The sequence below is a fragment of the Muscardinus avellanarius genome (assembly GCF_963383645.1).
Source record: "Muscardinus avellanarius genome assembly, chromosome: 2".
In the NCBI taxonomy this organism is placed as follows: Eukaryota; Metazoa; Chordata; class Mammalia; order Rodentia; family Gliridae; genus Muscardinus; species Muscardinus avellanarius.
The window spans coordinates 91262673-91280416 of record NC_137787.1 but is presented as its reverse complement, the minus strand read 5'-3'; positions in this window follow the sequence as shown (position 1 = coordinate 91280416).

The window sequence follows — 17744 nt, the reverse complement described above, 5'->3', positions numbered from 1 at the left end:
AAATCCATTATGTGGCCCATTGCATATAAATTATTTTTCAACCAGTCACTAATCCAAAAAATTATATTGAAAGCTACTACCTATGCGTACTGTACTCAGAGCTGGGCATACTATGTGTATTAGTTTGCTAGGACTGGGCAACTTGGACAACAGAAATCTGTTTACTCTCAGCGATGGAGGATGAAAGTCTGGATCAAAGTGCTGCCAGTGTGCTTCAAATTGAGGGATTTCTCCTGGTCATTTCAATGGCTGTCACCTTCCTGTGTCTTCCCCGTGTGTGTGTGTGTGTGTGTGTGTGTGTGTGTGTGTGTGTGTCCTTGTTTCCTCATTTATTATTGTTAGCCTTATTTCATTTTTATACTTTTATTGGAGCATTGTATTCTAGCCTCATAATGAAATTCAGAGCGATAGTGGCATACATGCACATGGCACTTGGTGAGCTTTCCCGTGGCCCCCTCATGTTGGATTAGGACCCACCCATCTGACCTCATTTTACCTCTTTAAAGGCCCTCTTTCCAAACAGACACATTCCAAAGTACTGGGGTCAGGACTTCAACATGTGCATCTTGGAGACAGACAATTTGGCCCATCACACTGTGATAAACCGAACCCCTCATCTCTTGGCATTTGCCTGCTTCCGCTCTTCATTCCAGATACTTCTCTGTACTCAGCGAGCTCCCCCTTCCCTCAACCGTTTTGCAAACACTGTTCCCTTCACATAAAACGTGCTCCCCCCCTCAACTTTGCTAAGCCAAAGGCTGGATATCAGCTTCAATGTCATTTCCTCAGAGAAGCATTTCCTGACTCTCAGATTAGGTTAGGACTCTGTGTTTAAAGCTTTTCACATCCTTTTGTACCACTTCCCATAATTCTAATTAAACGATAAACTGTGTAATTACTGAAATTCCTCAATCCTACAATGTTGTGAGTTGTTAGATGCACCATCAATTACAGAACCTTTGTAGAAAGAGGACACACATTACTCTATTAATCAGCTAGTGCTATAAAAATGTTACATTAAAAACCACCCCAAAGTTTGATAGCTTAAGACAAGAAGAATTTATTTCTCTCTTATGGGTCTGTGATTTGCTACAATTCATTTATACAAGGTTCAAATGATGACTCCATCTCTGGTCTTCAGGCTCAAGTTGCGTTCAGGTTGGCTTCAGATATCTCCAAATTTTCCATGGAATAGAGGATACCCAAGCCATGGTATTTTCAGCAGGATGACAAAAGCTCAGGAAGAGTGAACATACTGTGTCCATTAAGGCTCAGTCTTGGGTTGGGCACACTGTTTCTTCAACCTAATTCTGTTGGTCAGTTGACATTGTAAGTCTGTGGCCAAGCTCAGTGTCAATGGTTGGGGAAAGTGCTGTTTCCTCTAGCAAGAGACTCTGCCAAGTCACAGGGAGAGGGCAATAAATACATAATGTATAATTCAATAATAAGGAGAAACTGGGAGCAACAATTCAATCTATCCTAACTATAGCAAACAGTATGTACACAAATTTTCATTTTGTTTACTTATAATAGATTATCCAAATATGTTTGTCTTTACAAGAATATAGCCATGTTATGAGCAAATCCGCATAGGCAGAGCTGAAAGTGTTTTCTGAGCCATTTTTTTTTACCACCAACAGTTATGTACATCATTCTAATAACCTGTACTTTATATAATCAGAGCTCATGAACTTGGCCTCCTTAACAACTTCAGGCCCAATGGTGTAATTTTTAGTCATACTGAACAGTAACAACAACATAGGGTTCTATTTGCAGCCCCAATTTTCTTAAACTCAGACATTTTCTCCCCTATAACTGATTCTTATCACTGGAAATGAACAATTTCCATAGAAATTGACAAGCAATTTTTAACAGATACTTACTATCTGAATTGTCGTCCACAGTGCATGAAGTGGTTGGATCAACCTCTCCAGCTTGTAAATCCTATAATCTGTTTCTAATGTCTTTAATTGCACTGTCTGGGATGTGACAGGCAATTCTTTTGAGTGTATCTCAATAGCAAAAGAAAACACAGGTTTATCTTCTAGTGGGTGTCTTTTCAGGGGGTCTGCAAAGGACTTGAGTGTCTCTAAATGACATGTGTCAGTCAATTATTTCTCCAGAGATGAATATTTGTTTTACATGCTGTAATTGTAGCTCTATTCTCATGGTTTTTTTTTTCTTCTTCTTCTGCATATCCAATAACTTTAATTTCAAAGCTACCTTGGAGAATAATCCTTTGGAAGACATTTGAAAAGACAATTAGAGATCTAAATTTAAGTTAAAATTCAACTCCATATGGTGACAGTAATGTAAGTAACTCAACTAAGAAGAGACTTGTTTAACAAGAGATACAATATCAACTATATCACTACTTATTCTTTTGCCTAACAGCTGGAAAGGTTTTAAAATACAAATGGAAGGAGGCATCCAATGACCCTTTGGTCATCTGAAATGATGTCTTTCTTAGTTCCTCTCTCTCCCCTGCAAGCAGGACAAATGAGCATCCTTTTTGCAAGGGCCTCATGTGGATGCTCAACATGAGAGCTTCTCTCTTCTCAGTCTGTGAGGGTCCTCAGAAATATATGAGTCATTTTTCTGAGGACATTTAGGTAGCCTTCTAGAGAAAGAAATCAACACAAAGTGGAGACAAGTAAGGAGAGGAGAGGAGAGGAGAGGAGAGGAGAGGAGAGGAGAGAGAGGAGAGGAAAGGAGAGGAAAGGAGAGGAAAGGAGAGGAAAGGAGAGGAAAGGAGAGGAAAGGAGAGGAAAGGAAAGGAGAGGAAAGGAGAAGGGAGGGGAGGGGAGGGGAGTCCCATGGAACAGTGTTTGAGCGCTGAGACCTCACAATGCCCAATTTCATGTCCTAAGACTTTTCCTTGCCAAATTTTACTCCTGACTAGTGAGTTAATTTCTGTCACTTAGAATCAAATAGAGCTCTGGATATTACAGAGATATAACCATATAAACAACCTAGTGGTTAAGAACACACACATACCAGTAAAGGAACCAAAAATGATCTCAAAATAACTCAAGTTTTTAAATTTATTTTCTTGAATATGGTGATGGGCACAGAGTGTCTATGGGTATCCTTACACCCTCGCCCCATCCCTGTGGTCACACAGCAGCTGCTTCTGCTCCTTTATACCTGTACTCAGACTCCACTCTCACATCAAGATAACCTTATTCCCAAGTTAAACTTTTGAACTTCTGGTATCTATCTATCTATCTATCCATCTATCATCTATCTATCTCTTCCTTATTTTTACTGCTAAAGTCCCAAAGAATTTACCAGTAAATGCAAGATTCACCTCACCTTAGAGAGAAAAAAAAAGGAAAGAAAGAAGGCTGGGCACCATTCTCATTAGTGTCCCATTGCAAGAATGAGACTTGGTTTGAGGTTATACAAATGTTATTTAACATTAATACAAAGCTTTCTATATATATATATATATATATATATATATATATATATATATATGTATATATATGCATATATATGTGCATATATATATGCATTTATGTGCATATATATATAGTATTTAAAAACAATTTTTGAATAAACCAAGAATAAACTGATGACTAAATGAGTTACTGCATGAATCAAAATGGAATGCATGAACAAATGTAAAGTAAGACATTAAGCATATTTAGGAAATTATTATTGGGAAATTTGACTATTTTTAGTTCTGGGGGTTTAACCCAGGGGAATTCTACCTCTGAGCTATACCCTCAGCCCTATTTTATTTTTTTTTTATTTTGAAACAAGGTCTCACTAGGTTGTTAAGGCTGGTCTAGAACCTGCAGTCCTCTTGTCTCGGTCTTCCAAGTACTAGAATTACAGGCATGCCAGTCTTACTGGGAATTTTTTAAGTCACAGTCAATAAATATTTGAAACATAGAAGAGTAAACAATGCATTTCTAAGACTCAAGACATTTTTTGTCACATACATTAAAAAAAAAAAGAATTACAAAGGCTAAAAAAAACAATAGGCATGGTGGCTCATGCTTGTAATTCCAGTACTTGGTAGGCTGAGACAGGAGGATCGCATATTCTATGCCAGCCCCAGTAACTTAATGAGGCCATCTGTAATTTAGTGAGACCCTGTTTCAAAATAAAAGAATAAAATAGGGCTGGGGGTATAGTTCAGAAGCAGAATGCTCCTGTATTCCATTCTAAAAAAAAAAAAAAATTGAAGAAAGGAGGAAATTACAGCTATACTTGTCTACCAAAGCTATCTAGCTAGGTACAGTGGTGTACCCCTGTAATCTCAGCAACTCAGAAAGCTGGGGCAGGACAAGAAAGAAAGAAAAGCTATCTAAAGATTTAAATAATTACAGCAGTAGTTACCAAATATATTAACCAGAAATCTTTGTTTGTGAGCATCAGAGACTAACTCTGACTAAAGCAGACATGAATGTATTTATTGGAGGAAGTTTTAGTAGGGATTGCCTACCCAACAGCTATTTCCTCTCTCTTTATGAAGTTCATCTTAGTTTTGTTTCTGATCTCTTTATCCTTCATCTATAGGACTCAAAATTAGGTTTTAACTGACAGAAACTATTCTCATTCCCTTTGCCAGCTTCTTACATATGATACAGTGAGTTTTGTGGGAATTTTCCTAATGAATTTCTGGAAAATTATTTTCTTGACTGCGGGAAAAAAGAAAACATGCCTTTATTCTGTGTTTGCAAAAGAGGATATGGTGAAAGTGTGATGGACAGGTTGCTGCAGGTCTTTTGTGACCATCAGAGCCACCTAAAGAGAGGCTAACATGTCAGCCCCATAGAGTGAAAGACAGAACCACTCTAAACCCATACTTCGCACTATCTGAAGTGATAGCTCTTTTTTTACTGAGCAAACTAGTTGAATCAAAACATTCTGTTACCCCCCACTACCATGACGGAATCCCAATGGATAAATAATATAACACAGAAAGCTGAGCACCTGAGCTTGGGATTGGTAAAAACTCAAGAGCTGCACAGTTTAGGAAACAGATTCTCTGTGTAACAGCAACAGGAATGTCAACATGTCCTCCTGTTCCTTTATTCAAAGCAAGATTCAGTTTCCAAATCTGATTATATTCAGAAGGCAAGAATTAGTCCCTCAAATAGCACTCAAATTCTGATTGAATGGTGGGTTGATGATGAAGATCCAGAAGCATAAAGGGTCCACGACATCACCAATCAGCTGTCGGGTTTCCTCTAAGCCTACCTCATTATGACATCCCTCATTCCTTAGTATTTCTTCTCAGAGGACTTGCTTTTCTCCTAAATATCTCCTGACCTTATTTTCCACTTCCATAAAATTCTGTATTTAATTCATGCCTTGTGCAAAGTAACCTTTGCCCACTTTTATGGTTTAGGTTTGTAATGTTTCCCCAAAGCCTCATATGTTGAAAGCATATTCCCAAGGCAAAAACATTTGGAGGTGAAATAATTGAATCAGGGCTTTTTAAAATATCATCAGTAAATAATTACACTGAAGGATTCATAATCTTAATAGATTTTCTTGGTGATAATTTAGGTAGATGGTACCTGGCTAGAGTAGGTAGGTTTCTAGGGTATAGCTTTTAGTACTATATTCATCCCTAATATCTCTCTTTCTTTCTCTCTCTCTCTCTCTCTCTCTCTCTCTCTCTCTCTCTCTCTCTCTCTCTCTCTCTCTCTCCCCCCCCTTTGTCATTGAGTTGAGCTCAGCTTTCCTCTGCTACACCACGCTGCCACAATAGTCTGCCTTGGAGTGAGCCAACCATGGACTATATCTTTGAAATCATGAACCAAATAAACTTTTCCTCTCCTATGAAGTTCATGTCAGGTATTTTGGTCACAATGACAGAACATCAGGCTACAAGAACCGCACCCCCTTTTCCCATGCCTTCATTCCTAAGATTTGGAATTAAATCAAGCCAGTTTTGTGTAGTAAATGTTCACTGGATGTTTGGAATTACAGATGGAGATTATATTGGAGCACAACCTAAGAACTGTGTGTAGTGTGTGTAATATACCTTTCCAACAGAAAGAATATGATTATCAACTATGTCCTGCCACTGGGAACTTGTTGCTGGCTACATTATCTTAGTCCTAGTTTATGTCTCTCCATTCTGTGACCATCTTCTTTTCTTCCTTACCAGGCTTTTTACAGTCTCCTCAAATTTCTATTAATTCCTTAAGCACAGTAGTTCATCTTTTACCTAAAACCCAGCTCATGGCTAGTATGCATGAAACCAGGTCAACAAATTATCTACTTTGGATTTTTATCCTTTAAAGCACAAAGCCCTATGGTGACGTTAAAATTAGTTTTTCCTTTAAATGATATAATATTTAGGAACTACTTCCAGCCTTCTTAATTACTGTAAGCAGAAAGAATGCAATTTAAAGATTCATTCTGTCTTCACAGAAAATTTTGAAGGGATTTCTTCTCTTTCTTTCTCCTCCCACCCCCTTTTCTGTACTGGAGGTTGAACCCAGATGCAATTTACCTGCAAACTACACTCCCAGCCCTATTTTATTTTGAAACAGAGTGTTACTAGGTTGATGAGGAACCTCACTAAATTGCTGAGATTGTCTTTGAACCTGCAACCCTCCTGTCTCAGCCTCCCAAATATTGGGATTACAGGGGTATGCCACCACACCCGGCTGGGGTTTTTTTCCTTTTATTTCTTCTTCTTTCTTTCCCCTCCTCCTGGTTCTCTTCTTCCTCCATTTCCTCCCCCACCCTACAAAGACAGTCATTGCAATTTGTTTCTACGCTCACAATTCAAATAATGATATATAAAATTCAGTCTCAGAAAAAGGGGAAACTGAACATCCTATGGTTCAACATCTCATCCTAGTCCTGCAACTTACTACCCATGTGGTTTGAGGGTGCTTCTTTTGAAGTTTGCAACTAACGCTATGGTTTAGGGTATTGTAGAGAGTAAATTAAGCTATGTATAGTAGTGCATGCTAGTACATGGGAGGTTGAGACCGAAGGATCACAGATTTGAGGACAGTTTCAGCAATTTAGACTCTTAGCAACCTAGTGACACCCTGTTCCAAAACAAAAAAAATTTAAAAAGAGCTAGGGGTATAGTTCAGAGGTAGAGGTAGAAATCTTCTGGGTTTAATCCCTAGTGCTTCTCTCTCTCTCTCTCTCTCTCTCTCTCTCTCTCTCTCTCTCTCTCTCTCTCTCTCTCTCACACACACACACACACACACACACACACACACACTTAAATGACAGATGAAAAAGAATATCTAAAACTATATGGAATAATAGAATGAATACCAGATAGTAGATTCAAAAAAGAGAAGGTCCAAGAAAACAAGGTAAGAACCCAGCTGTGGCTTGTCTCTGAGAGAAGGCAAGAGTTGGATCAAAGAAAAAAGAATCCAGAGATCTAGACTTCGGGGCAGCCAGGTCAGAATGGGGGCAACAGCAAGACTTGTGTTTCAGTTGGAGAGCTACAGGGATTCCTTTTATTTCTTTTGTAGAGGCAGATTTGATGTTTGTGGTTGTTGCAGGTCTGAACTTAAAAAGAAATTTTACCCTATCCTCTCTCCTTTAAGGCTAAAGGAGCAAAGAGTTAATTACTTTGTTATATTCATCTCTCTGTATTTTCCACATGGGCTTTCCCCTTAATTAGCCATCATATGAAAGTGAGGAATATTTATTATTTATTGTGCGTATTAAATTTTATGTCTTTTCTTCTTAATTTTTAAAATGGATGAGTTTACTACTTTCTGTTTTCTCTCCAAAAAAAAAAAAAACAAAGCAATATTTTTTGTTGTTGCTTTTGTTGTTTGTTTAGTTGCAGTCCTTAACTGACTTTTCTTTGGGTCAATTATTCTTTATAAAAAAGCAAGATGAAATAAAGCTTCTGGCATTCTTTAGATCAAATAGAAAAAGCAAATAGTTCTCTTACATATTTCTGATTTTTTATTCCTTTATTTTATCTTTTATTCAGTTTAAATATGATATCTATAAATGCTCACTCAATAATGGCTGCATTATATGGCTTTACTTCAGGACTATATAATAGATTATTAAAGTGTGTTTTATAAAGTGATTTGACTGTCAAGATAACAGGACTGTAACAATAAGTTATATGTCCAGAGCAGGCCATTGGCATGGCTCTAAGCTGGCTCCACAGGGATCATGATACACACATTTACAAGCCAATTCAATATTGATTATGTATCCACCGCCATTCCCTAGACTTGGAGAATTCTAAAGGATGTATCATTTTAAGTTGTGTTTAGCTTTCTTAGGAATTAGCAACTAGCCAAAGTGCTCAGAAGGAAAGCATGTTCTGAATAATTTGTCCATTTAAAACTACCTTAAGAGCGAGGTGTGGTTGTGCACGCTGTAATCCCAGCATTTGGGAGGCTCAAACAGGAGGATCATGGTTGGCAGACAGCTTCAGCTACTTAGTAAGGCCCTTTGCAACTCAGTGAGACCCTGTTTCAAAATAAAGAATGAAAAATAGGGATGTAGCTCAGAGGTAGAATGCCCCTGGATTTCATCCCCAGTGCCACAATAAATAAATAAATAAATAAATAAATAAAGTCACTATAAATTTTATAATTAAGTTAAATATACACATAACATACATGGATATATATATATATATATATATATATGGATACATATACAGTACCTTATATACAGTCTTATTTATTTTATATATTTTGGGCTTATTTCTAAATTGTAAATATCTTAAAGATAGAGAATGCCTATAACTATTCTTCCCTGTCTCCCACAATGGGAATTTGGATACCTAAGATTTTTCTTTTTTTTTCTCTTCTTTTTTTTTTTTTTTGGTGGTACTGGGGGTGGGGGTGGAACCCAAGGCCTTTCTACCTCCGGGCTATACTCCCAGAACTATTTTATAATTTATTTGAAAACAGGTTATCACTAAGTTGCTGAGAGCCTCACTAAGTAGCTGAGGCTGGCTTCAAACCTGTGCAATTCTCCTGTCTCAGCCTCCCAAGCTCAGGGATTACAAGTACGTGCCACCATGCTCAGCTTTAACATTGCTCTTGAATTTTAAAAACTGCTTCACATGTACCATAAGCTTATGTAAAAGTTTTAGATACTTAATATATGACTATCACAATCTACGTTTTATTGGGAAATAATGATGTTTATAATGATTATGCCTTATTCACCAAAAGCATGTGTATGTGGTATGTATTCCTGGGGATTGAATTTGTGGGCTTTTCTACTTATGAGCCAAACTTTCGGCCCTTTTTATTTTTGTCTTGAAACATGGTCTCACTAGGTTGCTGAGAGTCTCACTACGCTGCTGAAACTTTCCTCAAACTTGCAATCCTCCTATTTCAGCCTCCCAAGTACTGAGATTTCAGATGTACCACCGTGCCCAGCTGAAAACAATTTTTATAGCTTTTTATGATAAATCTCTTTAGCCCTCATATTTTATTTTGTACCCTCTCTTCTAAACTGTATACATGAGAAAATTAAAGAAAAGACGTTTCTGTCATTCTCTCATTATTACACTAAAGAAAACAAGCCTAAGGATAGTTCTATATTATAAAAATCCAGCGAATTTATTTAGGATGGGAGGTAAAATGTGACCAGAAAGAAAACAAATAGCCTGTAAAAATGTAAAAATTAGATTGGAAAAAGTTATATGTAGGTCAGTGTGTTTACTTGAATAAGGCACTCTTGATGGTCCTAATTATGTATAAGTAAAATAACCTGAGTTGCTATAATTTTAGATGGAACTGATAAAACAAAAATGAGCGAAAAGAGAGATATTGGTAGTAGTACAAAGAAACCACATTGTATAGCACCATGTTTGCTGTTGTTGAGTACTGTACTGAGAAGTAAACATCACGCCCAGTTTATTGGGAGTTAGTTTTCATATCTCTGCATCTGTTTACCTATAAAAGCACTTCAAGATGTAGCTTTTTACTGATTCTACCTTGATAAAAATTAATCAAGCCACCATTATTTGTTAATAACTTCTTTGTATCACATTTTCCAAACGCCTTTCAGAAAAGAGAAGAGAGGTCTTCTCCTTAAAGAGGCCGCATGGTGTGAGACCCTAGAAATCACTTCTTGATTTCAAAATTATGGCTTTCTGAATTGAAGGCCCCACTGCTGAGATTCTCTAGTTTGCAGAAGGAGAGAGAGTTCCTAACTAAATGACTTCAGCTTATAACTCTAAAAAGCCCTGTGCATCTATTGCAAGTAAGCTGCTCTCTTAGTTACATGGTATGCAATTAGATGCCTTTGAAATAAAAGGTAAGTAAAGTCTCAGGGACAAGAATGTACTATTTTAAAACAGGGAGTGTCAACTGTTGTTTTTCAACTAACTACCAAAGAGGATTTCACAGGTAATTTCTCAGGGCTGATGTTAGCTAATTATTAGCTACCATACTCTGCCTCCCATTCTAAGTGACTATCTCCTGGCAGAAAGACACAGCGAGGAGTGTTTTGTTTCATTTGTCCTTGGAGTTTTTTTTTTTTTTTTTTTTTTTTTTTATCAGCATCAAGAAGGTGGACTGAGCCAAAGTTAGAAGAATTCTGGAGCTAAGCAAAAAGTGACACGTTTAACAGCACCCATTAATTGGGGCTGTTGCATGATTAATTTGAGAAAAACAGAAGAGACCAATTTCTTTACAACTCACAGTTGGATGCAGTGCACTAAAAGTAATCCTGTAAATTACATTTTAAGTCTTCAACATATTCTGAGCAGATAAAATAGTGGCATGATTGACCAAACTCCTTTTAAAAGTACACATATTACGATGCATCATAGTTATAAACAGATGGTATTTGGCCTCCTTCCTATTCTCAACATTTGGAATTTCTAAACTATGTGAATTAAACAATAATATTTTATAAACATACAAGGGATTTTGCTCACTGCTTTGTTAACATAGAAATTATACAATGCTGACATTTATTTAAATTTTAAAAAGTAAACAACAGTGTGCATTGAAATAAAGCAAACTAAAATCAACATAGAGAAGTATGTTCTGTGTGCCTATTACCTACAATGGCACTGGCCTTTTAAAGGGAAGTCATAATGGGTTGAAGAACAAATTGTAGCTTAGATGGACCTAATCCTTTGTGCTCCAAAGGCTCATTTAACACCTCTCTGTAAACAACGGATATTTATACCATAATTGGCTATTTGACCATCAGTATTCATTTACTACGTAACCTGCTATTATGGAGTTAAAAGAAGTTCCCCTTCATTGGCTCATCGGCTTTCATAGTAGTGAAAGTGTCCTCGCAGTTTTAAAAACACTTACACAAACGAGCATCAGTCTGACACTTGTACTCAGAATGAGAAAGATTACCATGATATCAATAAGTGTATATACATATATATATCTACATATATATATATATATATATATATATAATATTTTTTCTTTTGGGGTAGATTATTGCCAGAAAGAAAAGGGAATGTATCAGATCTTAATGTCATTTCCTGAGATTCTTTTCTAAAATTAAAGCTTTAACCCTTTAGCCACAGTTTGGAAGGGAGGCCCATTTGCTGATTTGATGTGCAAAATAGAAGGCACTTGGTTTCCAAACACTATTCTCAGATTTGCAAAGTTGTGCTGTGATGAATAAATAATGAATCAGATATTTCAATCCGTTTTAAGATTTTCGAAAGCCCTGATTATCATTGTTTACAGGCAGTTTCTTTTAAGTACACTTCCCATGCGTTCCTATTCTGTCTTTGAGGGGAGGCTTATGATGGCCTCCCTTTACCCCTGGGCTGCTCCTCTATTCCAACCCACCCATCCATATCTTTAAACCCACAGTTTGAGGAATAATTCTAATTCAGGTAAGAAAATCTTCAGTGACAGATGTCATGGGTGGCCATCAACGCTCCAGGCTCACGTGGAAGATTTGCATCACTTTTGCTTACTATCTTCACAGGGAGGAAGCTATGCTGCAGCCTCCATGGATAAAAGGGGAAAGGGCGCTGTAGAAATCAGGGACGAATGGCATTTGTTTTATATCTTCCACATACAGTTCTAAATGTGCACACTTGTCTACTTCATGATAAATAATACTAACGAGGGGGGCTTTTAAACAATTAGAAGTATCAAAACGTTAAACATTTTCCCATGTCTTTAGAAAACTAGAGAAAATGAGGGCCGAATCAGTATTATGCCTCTAAATAATTTCCTGACCAATCCCACATAAGTACTCTTTTCAAAGAACCAATTGATGAATAGGAGGAGAAACAAAGTTTGTGATTCAAAATATAGGCGAGAAGTGAGAAAAAGAAAGTGCCCAGGGGTGGGGTGGGGGGGGGGATTTAAATCACACTACTGAATATACCAGGGAGTCAGAACTGAAAAATAGAGAGCCGAGTGTCTGCCATAGAATCGCAGTGCCCGTGCCCACTTGGGGGTTGCTTACATCAAAGTTTAAAAGTGTGTCTGGGGGCGCGGAGGATGTCCATCCTCATTGCATCCACGTAGAGGACTTAACCTGGCCAGCTCAAGGGACCGAATCCAAGGGAAACACTCAGAAGCGGAGTAAGGGTTCGGCTTCCCGGGACGCGGGTCAGGGAGGCTCCAGCCCGCGCCGACCCTCCCGGGCTCCTGGGTCGCCCTTGCGCCCTCCTGCGCCGGGGGTGGGGGGTAGTGCTTATTACTTCGTGTCTTCAACGCCCCCTCCCTCTTTTTCTCGCGCCATCGGAGTTGCAGAACTCCCCCCCCCCCCTTTTCGGAGCCAGCGCGGACCTCGGCCTGGCTCCTGGACTGCGGGGCGCCATGCGCGGGGGAGCCGCCGAGCTCGACCCCCACCCCCCAGGGGCGGGCTCTTCCCGCTCGGGGCAAAGTGGGTGCGGGCCCGGCGACGCGCAGAGCGGGTCCGGGGTCTCTGCCCGCCGCGCCCGCTGCTGCGCCTGGGACCCGACCTGGGGAGGAAGCCCGAGGGCGGAGGGGAAAGGAGAAAAGAGGTAGCCAGCCCCGGACAAGGTCCTTAATTACAGATTAAAGGCAAACAAAACCATGCACATTTTCCGATTGTCAGCTGATGTCCGCGACAAAAGGAAACAGAGAGGCGGGGGCTTCTCACCCCCCCCCCCAACTCTTTTATAATGTGTGCAAATGTAAAATGCATTAGGTAGTGACTCTGGGTAGGTGGTGCCTGGGGCCAAATCGCAGCTGCAAGCTCGGCGGTGGAGGAGGACAGTTTGCTGATGCACCCAGAGGTCTGGGGGAACCTCTTTCCAAAAAAAAAAAAAAAAAAAAAAAAAGAGCGACTATAAATACTCTGCTCGAGCACATTTTGCTTCTTTAAAACTTCATTACTCATACATTTTTAAGTTTTAAATTTTGGTGCTTAAAGGGTTTGCAATTTATTATCTTCAGTAAAATCCTACCACCACACACGCGCGTGCACACACACACGCAAAATTGTTTTGCAATTTTGTAGATTCCATTTTATTGGCCTGGTATCACAGCATTAGAAATACAGGGGAAAAGCCAAACCGAATGAAAGCCAGGGAACATAGCTGCAAGCACCAGAGAGCACAAATTCCCCTCCATGGTTCTGGCAGGAATGGAGGAGAGAGAGGTATCTGCTTTGATTTCCTTTCTTTTAATTAATCATGACCTCAAGAAGGTCCCCACCCTGTCGCTGGGATTTAAGATACAGGTTAACTCCGCAGTGCCCTGAACCCTGCATAGATGCTGGAGAAGTGTGCAGACTCCAAAGGCCACTCATTGGCCATACAAACCCCTCGTTCTAAGCCCTCTCTGCTAACATTCAAATGAGAGTATCCCTGCGCCAACACATTGCACCCTTCTGTATTTCCTCCTCTTGTTGCTGGGTCCGCCTGGGAAATAGAGGGTTTTGTGTCTTTGTTAGCAATCTGTTCCTTTCCGGCTGATACACCAGGTTGAGTACTTTGTCCTTTTACCAATCTTTCTCTTCGTGCAGGGTTTCCCACTTTTCAATTGCATTTTGTCCACCAATACCATTTTCCCCACAGCATTTTGGGGGGAAAATATGTTTTTTTTTTCCAAGTGCTTTTTCATGTGGTTCCAGTTACATGATTTGCCCACACCCCAAATAAAACTATTTGCATTCAAGATTAATAGCAGTGTATCAGTAATTCTTAAATACCTTCTGATTCATATTTTCAATTTAAATGATCCTAACATTATTGGCCAGGCAGATGCCTGACCCCATATATCTGTGGACTGGTTGCCAGCCAGATGACAAGCTCAGCGTACTCAGAATAAGAACACGATTGAGTTTCTTCAGTGGTGGAAGCCTAAGTCTTCTTTCTTTCCCACCTTTCCCAAAAGCGAATCAGCAGATTAACAAAGTGAAGCAAAGCACACAAGGTTTCAATCCCTTTTCTCCTTCGGATATTTAGGGGAACTTTAAAAAAAATTCTCCTTTAAGGCATCTAGTTCTGTGATTTTGCCACACCCTCTCTATTTTTTGGCTCTATCTTTCAGTAAGATAAATAAGGTAAAAGAGCAAATTAGGAGTTTTCTTATAGCTTTCCTATGTTTGAGTGGATCATTCTGTTGCTGTTGATTCAGGCCAGGTTTTGTTAGTTCATGTTCTTACCACCCACCAAAGAGTGGTGCAGGATTTAGTTTATATTAATAAATGATGTTCACGACTGGGTCTCTAAATGCCAGAGTTATGATTTATTTTTAAATGGGTGGAGAAAGGGGAATGGCAATAAAACTAGCTTCTAAGTCATACAAAGCCCTTGGCTTCACACATCTATGTGGGATTTTTTTAAAGTCATTTGTCTTTTGAATGCACCTCTTATTCTATTATCATGGACTAAAGTTTTTTTTTTTTTTAGCTACCTTTGTCCATAGCTTCAAACCATATTTTTTAGAATTATATTGATAGAAGATATTACATATTCCTCTTTGACTTTCTAAGTGTTTGTAACTGTCTCTATTTATCCTCCCGTTAAGAATTTCACAATAAATCCCTGCACCAAATAAATTAAAATCTGCAACCTCAGACACTCGAGGAAGAGGACATTAATCCACTTAGTAAAATACCCAGAACTCCCCCTCTCAATTTCGGCTCTTCTTAATGTAACATTTAGTAATTGCAGCTGGCTCCTTGTAACTTCCCTCCCTCCCTTTATTCTGAATCATATTGGCCTTGTTTAACCTTCATTTCCTTTTCTACCCCCCCACATTTATCCACATATTTTTTCTTTGACCAAGTTCCTCTCTTTCTCTCTCTCTCTCCCTCTCCCTTCCTCCTTCCATCCCTCCCTCCCTTCCTGGATTGAAGGCAATAAATGGAGCTTTCTAAGAGCTTAATACTTTCTGGTAAAATCTCATTCTACCCCCCCATTCCACTATTAATGCTTTGTACATTTTTTATGCATCCTTTAGTTGTGTAGTTACTGCTCTATATTTTCCTGATTGATCATTAAGTTATGCTGCCTTTTCAGAGCTGCCTCCATAATCGAGGAGCAAAGGCTTTTTACTTGGCATGCTCTTAGCCTTTGGAATGCCTTTCCTGGCAAGGACAGGCATTTTGGTTTGACTCCGAGTCTTAAGTTACCATTCAAAGCTAATTTGTTCAGTTAGGTTTCTACTATGAGCTGCTCTGTTTCTCGCTGTTAAGTGCTCCATGATGCTGCTTAGTAGGAGGGTGTGTTGTAAGTGCAAGATGCAATATACTTATATTGTACTTGATTATCAGTTTTCAAAAACAGCTGAATGCTTTGATATCTCTGTAAGGAAATATCGGAAGATAATATACCATTGGTATTTATTACTCTATAATTAAGGATGTGTCAGTGTTTTCCTTTAAAAAAAACCTCTATTTTCAGAAATTCATATCTCAGGCATAAATTTCCCTATGAATTACAGTCTAATACCATATTAGGAGTATCTTTTTCTTAGGTTATCCCTCCTCTTCCTTTTCTTTCTGGGGAAATAAGTTTCAGGATGTAATTTCTGGGTTGTCTATTTGGGATGAGAGGAAGCAGGCCCAGTGCTGCACGATTAAAGGTGCTGCTGCCCCTGCTCCCTCTGGGCACCAGGTGAGGTGTGAGCCGCCATTTGCAGCTTCTGTCTACCAGGATCAACAGCCACGTCACTGTATGGTTTTAAAGGCAACAGACTTCAGAAACTAAAAGAGTTGAAAGTTCTAGTATCAGGAATCAGTTCTTTTTCATTGTTCTTGTAGTTATCTAAAATACAAATAGGTGCATGTAAAATTATTAGCAATGGATTGACTCGTGTTCTTCTGATCATGAAGAGAACAGAGGAAATAGATGGATTCAAATGTTTTCTCCTTCCCTCTTTTTGAGGGTTGCTCTTAATCAGGGGAACCAACCACAATCTAAAAGAGTGAGCCCTAAAACATTGAGACCTGCCTCTATTTTTCTGCGAAGCAAGTGAACTTGTTCTTAGGTCCTCATTTTCCTGTATGTAAAATGAAAAGGTCACAAAAACAAATGCTTGCCAAGAGGGCCAGGGAAGTTACCTAAATATATGCGTGAATCCTGCAGAATGTAACAACACACAGGGAATGGTATGGCTTGAAACGAAAAGAACAGAGACTGAATATCTCCCTAAAGGCGGAATAGCAGCAATAATAAAAACACTTAACATATTGGCCACACCTTGTGGTCTCTCGTGTTCTTATAAACGCTAACAATGTGGGATATAAAGTGACCCCCCTGCTGCCTTTTCCCAGGTATAAAAAAAGAAGAGTACTCTGGGTTTAATTGAGTCACACACACTGAACTCGGTACGTCCATACAGGCACACAGGTGATAGTGACAACATCCCAAGCAGGAAAAAGATTGAACAAGAAAGACCTCCTGTTTTTCTAAATTGCTCTGGCTCCTAAGACATGCCACTACCCTGATATCTCAATTTTCTCATTTGTGAAATGATAACTGAAACATTATATTTCTAATGCAAATAACTTCACATGTCCAGCAAAAATTCGTACAAGTGCACATTGCTAGAAGGAACACATCCTCTAGCACTGAACTTTAGGTCTGCTACTTAAAGGAGAGCAACACAACCAGTTTAGATGACCTCCCCCCAAAGAAGCATCAAGCCCTTATATCAGCTTATGGAAACAACTAAAAGCCTCTCCTGGGTTGAAACTCCTGATACTAGAGCCATGGGAGAGAATAAGGAATCTCTCAGGAAATGATTGGTAAACCGAGGCCCCCGAAGACACTGATATCTAATTCCAATTTAGGAAAATGGGCTAAGGGAGAGTGAGGATCCTGTGTTTCACATGCAGCCCAAGCATCCTAAAGATAGTAGGGAGGACTCCCTTCCCATGGTGTGTGTGTGTGTGTGTGTGTGTGTGTGTGTGTGTGTGTGTGTGTATTCACATGCATTTGTGGCAATGATGGGATAAAATTTCCTCCTGTGTCTTAAAGAGGAAAGGAGACAGGTGATACCATGAAAAAGAGTGTGGCTAAGGGCTGCGAACTCTTGTGCTCTATCACGAAGCTTCCTTCTTTCTGGGTTGAACTGGGGTGGGGGGGGGTGTTCTACTTCTGAGCTACACCCCCAGCTCTATTTTTTTTTTAAATAAAACAAGGTCTCATTAGATTGCTGAGGCTGGCCTCAAACTCGCTATCCTTTTGTCTCAGTCTCCCAAGTACTGGTATTACACGAGTGTACCATGATGATAAAAACACAGGACTCATTTCATATCTTCCTTTCATTACCCTTCAAAAGGGAATTCAGAGAACTATAGTTTTTTCCAGCCTGCATTTGTAACACCACAGG